Genomic DNA, 9,012 nt, shown 5'->3' on the forward strand with positions numbered 1-9,012 from the left:
GCCCACTGAGCTGCTCTGATAGAGGTTCTCAGACATTTTCCAAAGCAAATAAAAAGAGAGATGGCTGGAGCTGGAATATGAGAATGCTTGCTTTTACTTGCTTCAATCTTTTCTATCACATTATATAAAAGATCCTGAACTAAACTTATTGATTTGGCTGCATTGGGCCTTAGCTGCATCATGCGAGATTCCTTTGATGTGATTGCCACGTGGCACGTGGGATCTTAGCTCACCAACAAGGGATCAAACCTGCGTCCCTGACCTTGCAAGGCAGGCTTCCAGCCACTGGACTGCCAGCAAAGCCTCAGAAATAAACTTCTAAGAAAGAAACGAAGGGGTGAGGGTGGACCTAGAAGAATGTTCTAGCACAGCGGCTGGTAACATCGGGGCCATTGGTGGATCCGCCACTGATGCTTTCTGTAAGGGTTGCGGGCACACATCTATGTCTGTTCCTTTACACACTGTCTGTGGATGCTGTCACGCTTACTGACTAGCATGAAATGCTGCTACTCTAACCAGTAAAGACATTCACTCTGGGGCCCCCTACGGGAGTTTTCCAACTCCTGTCCTGGAGATTTCCCTCACACACAGATCGGGCCGAGGCAGGCCAGGCCAGATGCACCTCTTGTAAAGGGGCCGTGAAGCTGGCTCACCTTATCCTCCAGAGCAGCCATTTTCTCCTTCAGATGAAGCTGAAGCCTCTCATCTGAAACAGACAGAAGCTTATCCACGGTATCTGATGAGTGTTCGTTGTGTTCTTCATTCATTTTTTCTCTTTGCCTTGCCTAAAACAGGAAAAACAAAAACTCACAAACTTCAAGAGCAAGTATAGTCATTCTTTTAAAAGCACCAGGGAGCCGCGACGTGAGCGGCCTGTGCCCTGGTTCCCGAGGTGGTCCCCTCCCACGGCCACCTCTGGTGGGCTCTTGAGCATCCCCAGAGCAGATGGGCAGGTGCAGAGGGAAGCAGGGACTTCACTGGTCAAAGGTCACTCCCAACACTTCTCTTTGGCAGAGCACCTGGGGGACCTTAGTGTCACCAGCCATTTCCTGTTGAAGGGGCTCGAGGAGCAAGCAAATTTACACTCAGAAACAAGTACACTAGAAAGAGGATCGGCTTACACACACTTTGGCGGATGAATTTCTCACTATATAAACAGAAGCTTGATTCTGGATTAAGGGTGTAAAATGAATTCAATTTATAAAGCAAAAAGTGAGAAAATTCATTTTGGAAAAAAAGCCAGAGGAGATAGACTTTCACATATTTTTCTTTACATGAAATATCACTTGAATTCTTTGTAATGATTGCTCTTGTTCAGTCGCTCAGTCGTGTCTGACTCTTTGTGACCCCATGGACTGTGGCACACCAGGCTTCCCTGTCCTTCACTATCTCCCAGAAGTTGCTCAAACTCACATCCACCGAGTCAGTGATGCCATCCAACCATCTCGTCCTCTGTTGTACCCTCTCCTCCTGTCTTCAATCTTTCCCAGCATCAGGGTCTTTTCCAATGAGTCAGTTCTTCGCATCAGGTGGCCAAAGTATTGAAGCTTCAGCCTCAGCATCAGTCCCTCCAATGAATATTCAGGACTGATTTCCTTTAGGATTGATTGGTTTGATCTCCTTGCAGTCCAGAGGACTCTCAAGAGTCTTCTCCAACACCTCAGTTCAAAAGCATCGATTCTTTGGTGCTCAGCCTTCTTTACGGTCCAACTCTCACATCCATACATGACTACTGGAAAAACCATAGCTTTAACTAGGTGTTTCTTTGATGGCAAAGTAATATCTCTGCTTTTTAATATGCTGTCTAGGTTGGTCATAGCTTTTCTTCCAATGATAATTCATATTCAGTTCAGTTCAGTTGCTCAGTCATGTTTGACTGTACGACTCCATGGACTGCAGCATACCAGGCTTCCCTGCCCAACACCAACTCCCAGAACTGCCATCCAACCATCTCATCCTCTGTCATCCATTCTCTTCCTGCCTTCAATCTTTCGCAGCATCAGGGTCTTTTCCAATATGAAAATGCATATTAAAAAATGAAATAATTACCTCAAGCAATTTTTAAATGTAATAACAAAGTTGGAAAGTTTGTGTTTTATAAAATGAGCATCAATTTCATGGTTTAAAAAGCTGTTTTAGAACCTACTGTATAAAAAAAAATTGGAGAGAAGACAAAATAATAATATATTTGAGACTGGCCCTGTGTTAGAAATTGCTAAGGCTAATTGATTGGTCGTGGGTATTTATTATAATACTCCGTCCACTTTTGTGCACGTTTGAAATATTCCATTGTAAAAAATTAAAAAACAGGTTGCTGCCGCTGCTGCTGCTAAGTTGCTTCAGTCGTGTCCGACTCTGTGCGACCCCATAGATGGCAGCCCACAAGGCTCCGCCGTCCCTGGGATTCTCCACGCAAGAACACTGGAGTGGGTTACCATTTCCTTCTCCAATGCATGAAAGTGAAAAGTGAAAGTGAAGTCACTCAGCAGTGTCTGACTCTTCGCGACCCCATGGACTGCAGCCCACCAGGCTCCTCCATCCTTGGGATTTTCCAGGCAAGAGTACTGGAGTGGGTTGACAGGTTATTTTCTGTTAAATATTTTCTGTTAAAACAGAGTCTTCTCCAGCAACACAATTCAAAAGCATCAATTCTTCAGTGTTCAGCCTTCTTTATGGTTCAACTCTCACATCCATACGTGACTACTGGAAAAACGATGTCTCTACTTTTCAATATGCTGTCTAGGTTTGTTGTAGCTTTCCAAGGAGCAAGCATTTTTTAATCTCATGGCTGCAGTCACCACCATCTGCAGTGATTTTTGAGCCCAAGGAAATAATACCTGTCACAGCTTCCCCAATAAGGCATCGGCATTCAAATATTTTTAAAGCAAAACAAAAGTTTACTTTGAATTGGCTTAGTCATAAATAGCATCCTCATCTCAACAGCCTCTGAGCAGCAGTTTTGAAAGTAAGGAAGTGCACCCCTGATCGGGAGACATTGAGCTCTCTGCCTAAGCAGGGAGGGAGCCTCACCGCTGGTCTCACGATGGGAGTCAGAACCACAGCCCTCTGGGAGCCTGCCTGTGAGGCTCTGCAGTCCAGGCCCAAGAACACAGGTATGGTGGGGACAGTACTGACCCCTGAGGCTGGACCCGGAATCCCCACTCCATTTCCTGGATGGTCTGTATCGCTGTGTGGCCAACCCTTCCGGGAAACCTCTCTCAGGGCTCTCTGATGTGAGCCTCCACCATCACCCTTTCCTGGCGCGCCTTCTGTTGCAGCGCAACTACGGTTCTCCTCCTGCCTAGGAGCAGCCATCCTACACACACACACACACACACACACTATGTCTCATCCTACACACACACACACACACTATGTCTGGACCAGCAGTTTGGCATGTGGGACTCCAGTAGCACCTCCACACCTGGGCACCATGCCTTCAGTTTCATGGGCCTTGGCCTGGCACATTCAGGTTTGTTTGAGGGGCACTCGTAAGGTCCAACTCCCGACACCACCCACCTCCCGAGACCTGCTGGCCCCTCAGCCGCTCACTGAGCTCCAGGCAACGCTCCGACAGCCGGGCCACCACAGGCCCGGCCCACCTCTCCATGCCCAGCCAGTGCCCACCAGCAGTGTGGGGCAACACCTTTCCCACCAGAAGGTCAGGGTGGCTGGCTGGCTGTGGGAACCATGCCCCCAGCAGCGCCACGTCTCCTGGACATGGCCTCTCACCAATGGGCTCCCGGGGACTGCAAGCTGGGAGTGGGGCCCTGGGTCTGCACTGTGCCCCAGATTCAGTTCAGTCGCTCAGTCATGTCCGACTCTTTGCGACCCCATGAATCGCAGCAAGCCAGGCCTCCCTGTCCATTACCAACTCCCGGAGTTCACTCAGACTCACATCCATCAAGTCCGTGATGCCATCCAGCCATCTCACCCTCGGTCGTCCCCTTCTCCTCCTGCCCCCAATCCCTCCCAGCATCAGAGTCTTTTCCAATGAATCAACTCTTTGCATGAGGTGGCCAAAGTACTGGAGTTTCAGCTTCAGCATCATTCCTTCCAAAGAAATCCCAGGGCCGATCTCCTTCAGAATGGACTGGTTGGATCTCCTTGCAGTCCAAGGGACTCTCAAGAGTCTTCTCCAGCACCACAGTTCAAAAGCATCAATTCTTCGGCGCTCAGCCTTCTTCACTGTCCAACTCTCACATCCATACATGACTACTGGAAAAACCCCCCGCTGTGACTTATTCAACAATGTATGAATGAAGACTTAAAACTGTGTTCATTACAGAGCTATTTTGGCCATCTCTTAAACAAGAATGGGATTTTTCTAGTTCTTTATCCTGCTAGGCTTTGAGTTGCTGACTGAACTCTGAGCAGCAGTGACTTGGAGCTGAAGCATCCTGGGGACACACAGAGCACAGGACAAAACTGGAGGGAAATTAACGAAGGGATGACACGGGAGCGGGGACTGTCTGACACTCAGGGAGCGCTCCCATCTCAGATGGGCAGCACGACCCCCACGTCTGCGCTCCTTTGTGGACTGAGTAGCACGGGGAGGGGCATGGTGGGACAGCACAGGAACAGGCCCTCCCCATGCCCGTCCCCCAGGGACCAAGAGCAGCACCTTGGAGAGCGCAGCCACCCGATGAGCCAGCTCAGCCTCCACTTCTAGCAGCGTCTGCTGCAGCTTCTGCTCTGCCAGCTCCAGGCACTCCTGCAACTGTCGGTCTTTATCCTCCTTCTACAAAGCGAGAGCAGAACATCAAAACGGGCCAAGTGGTGTAGCCTCTGCCATTTTTAGTAAACTGAGAAAAAACCTAAATGCATGTGTCTACAGGATTAGTTCTGTTTTGGAAGCTGCGTCACGGTAATTTTTCTCTCAGTGTTCCTGGGCTTGGTCTCAGTGGGCAGAACACCTCCTGCCAGAGTATTTGCTTTTCCTAAACGTCTCCAAAGTTTTTTTTTTTTTTTTTTTAAGTTCTTATATATTAAAGAAGATCAGCTTCTACGGGTTTCTGTAGAAGCTTATTCATTCTTATTGACAAGTTAAGGGTCAGTACTGACCCTTCTTAAAACATCACCAGAATCATTTGAAGGGAACCCTACCGACCACAGATGGCCATGGGCTTGTAAGCCAAAATATGGCTTTCATCTCCTCTGAAATACAGACCTGATCAGGGTGTGCCTGGGGAAATGCCAGTCAACTAATATTTGTAAATGCATGATTATTCTTTTAACAGATCTTCTTACTCTGAAAACTTTCAGTGTAGAACATTTAGACAGATTCTTTTTTGAAAAAGAAAGGAATTTAAATTATCTATACACTCGGATTCCTGAGAGGTTAGCATTTATTTCTAAGCAGCTTTCTTATTTTTTCTGTGTGCGTTATTACTCTATGTGCATACATAAACAATAAGAGATGCTTTAAAACCCTCAGAAAACAACAGCATATGGTACACAGTATTTTCTGATCTGCCTTTTACAGCCATTATTTTGTATATCGTAATGCTCTTAATTAGCATTCCACATCATAAGTTTCAATGGCTTTCTAGTATTTTATTTTTGTAGTGGGGCCAATGATACACTCTGTCACACACCAGACTGACTCACGTTGTTCTGGAGAAGCCAGATTTGGTTTTCCTGGTTAAGTCCTGATTATCTGAGACCACACAGGAACAGCAGCGAGTAAAGCTCACGAAACCACAGGAAGTACAAACCCTAATCAGACTGGAGCTCTAACCCTGCCTTTTGTCACAGTGACCCCAGTTCCCAACAGGCAGCCAGCTGCTGTGATGTTCCCTGCTGCTCTCTGCTCTTTCAGTAAAAATGCTAACAGGCCAACAGATTCAAGTCAAGTAAAACAAGAGTCAGGAGTGGAATTCCACAAAATGGTTAAACCAAATCCCAAATAATTCAAACCTGTAAGTTGCAGTCACCCTCAATTTCTAAAAAATGCATTTCCTTTCAGTACAGCTGATTTATCATGATGTACATCCACACTTTTGAACGCAGTATTTTAGGGTCATAAGAACTTTCCATTGGGACTTGATTTCCAACATGCGAGTCACATGAAAAGGTCTTTACCTTCCTTCCTCAGTATTCACTACTAGAAAAATCAGACACAGTTCAGTAAAAGCCACTACCTGTTGATGCATACAATCCTTATTTGTGATTTCATTTTCAAGTTTATCATCGAGGTTGTGCACAGAGATGGCTTCGCGCTGTGCAGCCAGGTAGCGTTTCTCAAGTGTAGTGATTCTCTTCTCCATGTCCTCCTTCTGGGCCATAGCCTACACCAGGCATTGCAGAGGAGAAAAGGTAAGTCATTATCATAGAATACTCCGATACACTTAAGAGTAAAAAAGCGGGACTAAATCCTAAGTTTCAAATCAAACATAAAATTAGCGTCCTCAAAATTAAAGTCCTAGACATGGCAGTTTTCTGAGATGTGAGCAAAAACACGCCTACCTCAAATGTCACATTTGCCATGATGGCACCCATCTGTCTTAACGTCTGTCTGGCCACTCGATTTACCAAGCTTCTTTTCTACATAATAAACCCAAACAGCAAACAAAAAGTACACTAAACTACTCTGTCATTGCAAGAATTCCCGGAGGGAAGGTATCTGGCATGAAATGAGGACCTCTGTCTCCTACACCATACAGGCGGGCTTGACCCAGAACAGGGAGGGACCTTCAACAGATCCAACAGCGAGCTCTGAGGCTCATCTCCTCGGGTAAAAGTTGGAAAAATCTCATGCAATTTCCTCAAAATTAAAGTAAGAATATTAATGAGTGGAAACAGAAGTCAAAGTGTAACACAACTGGGAGCAGCCTTCTCAAGCCTAGTTCTTCTAAAGCAGTTACACCGCATGTATGAAACGCTCAAACCAGGAGCAGAACTTGCTGCTGGTGCGACTCCTGTCCACCAGCTCAAAATCCATTTCAGGTCCCTCTGTGCTCACTAAGTAATCGATGTTGTCCTAACATTAAAAGTGAAAGGTCTTAAAAACGCTTTTTCTAGAATTCTCTACATATTAAACTCTGCCACCTAATCTCCTCCTGTTGCCAAAGAGCAGTGTGAACAGGTTATACAAACACGTGCAAATATTTCTGTTTTGAGTTCTCACACAGAATTACTCACACCAAGCTACTAAACAAGTACACCTGCTGTAACACATGTTGGAGGGGTTCTCTCTGAGACGGTCTCACGGGGGTGGGCTGGGGCAGGGTGGGTACTGTCTGTCTGCGCACAAAGGAGAGGCAAGGCTCACAGGAGGAGGCCTGAACCCCCAGCACTCTTCTGTTTTCACAATGACCATTAGGGAGTTTCTCATAAATCATGACAACCGCAGACATGACCACCAGAAACATCATGATTCTACATGGTTACACAGCTTGGGCCTGAGGATCTGAGGGTGAGCAAACGTCACTCGACTTGTCTGACCACTGGTATCACTGTCACACATCCCTTCAAGGAGTGGAACCTCAGAAAACTAGAGAAGATGGCCAGGAAAGCTGCCTCAGCAGAGCCCACACAGTATGCTCCCATCTCTCTGAGAGAATGGGCTCCACAGACATTCAGACTCGCCCGAGTGAATCAGAAGGAAATTTCAGCATCATCGGGAATACATTCAACAGACAGGTAGGGGGATGAACTGGGAGACTGGGGTTGACATATATACACTACTGATACTATGCATAAAGTCAACAACGAGTAACGACCTATTGTATGGCACAGGGAACTCTACTCAGTGCTCTGTGGTAAAGTTAATGGGTAGGAAATCTAAAAAACAGGGATATATGTGTGTATATATATATATATGTGATTGGTTCACTCTGCTGTATAGCAGAAATTGACACAGCAGTGTAAAGCAACTATACTCCAATAAATGAATGAATGGATGAATGAATTTTTAAAAAAGGAACACACTGGGCCCCCTAGATAGAGTGCCTGATCAACTATGGAATGAGGTTCGTGACATTGTACAGGAGACAGGCATCAAGACCATCCCCATGGGAAAGAAATGCAAAAAAGCAAACTGGCTGTCGGGGGAGGCCTTACAAATAGCTGTGAAAAGAAGAGAGGCAAAAAGCAAAGGAGAAAAGGAAAGATATAAGCATCGGAATGCAGAGTTCCAAAGAATAGCAAGAAGAGATAAGAAAGCCTTCTTCAGCAATCAATGCAAAGAAATGGAGGAAAACAACAGAATGGGAAAGACTAGAGATCTCTTTAAGAAAATTAGAGCTACCAAGGGAACATTTCATGCAAAGATGGGCTCGATAAAGGACAGAAATGATCTGGACCTAACAGAAGCAGAAGATATTAAGAAGAAGTGGCAAGAATACACGGAAGAACTGTACAAAAAAGATCTTCAAAACCCAGATAATCATGATGATGTGATCACTCATCTAGAGCCAGACATCTTGGAATGTGAAGTCAAGAGGGCCTTAGGAAGCATCACTACGAACAAAGCAAGTGGAGGTGATGGAATCCCAGTTGAGCTATTTCCAATCCTGAAAGATGATGCTGTGAAAGTGCTGTACTCAATATGCCAGCAAATTTGGAAAACTCAGCAGTGGCCACAGGACTGGAAAAAGTCAGTTTTCATTCCAATCCCAAAGAAAGGCAATGCCAAAGAATGCTCAAACTACCGCACAATTGCACTCATCTCACATGCTAGTAAAGTAATGCTCAAAATTCTCCAAGCCAGGCTTCAGCAATACGTGAACTGTGAACTCCCTGATGTTCAAGTTGGTTTTGGAAAAGGCAGAGGAACCAGAGATCAAATTGCCAATATCTGCTGGATCATGGAAAAAGCAAGAGAGTTCGAAAAAAACATCTATTTCTGCTTTATTGACTATGCCAAAGTCTTTGATTGTGTGGATCACAATGAACTGTGGAAAATTCTGAAAGAGATGGGAATACCAGACCACCTGACCTGCCTCTTGAGAAATCTGTATGCAGGTCAGGAAGCAACAGTTAGAACTGGACATGGAACAACAGACTGGT

The 9,012-nt window shown here is 45.7% G+C and overlaps 1 pseudogene; it reads right to left on the bottom strand.

The window, feature by feature from the left end:
* Window positions 1-9,012, bottom strand: part of LOC120880854 — a 23,962-nt pseudogene that overhangs the window by 10,915 nt on the left and 4,035 nt on the right.

The sequence above is a fragment of the Oryx dammah genome, unplaced genomic scaffold, assembly GCF_014754425.2.
Source record: "Oryx dammah isolate SB20612 unplaced genomic scaffold, SCBI_Odam_1.1 HiC_scaffold_22, whole genome shotgun sequence".
Taxonomy (NCBI): Eukaryota; Metazoa; Chordata; class Mammalia; order Artiodactyla; family Bovidae; genus Oryx; species Oryx dammah.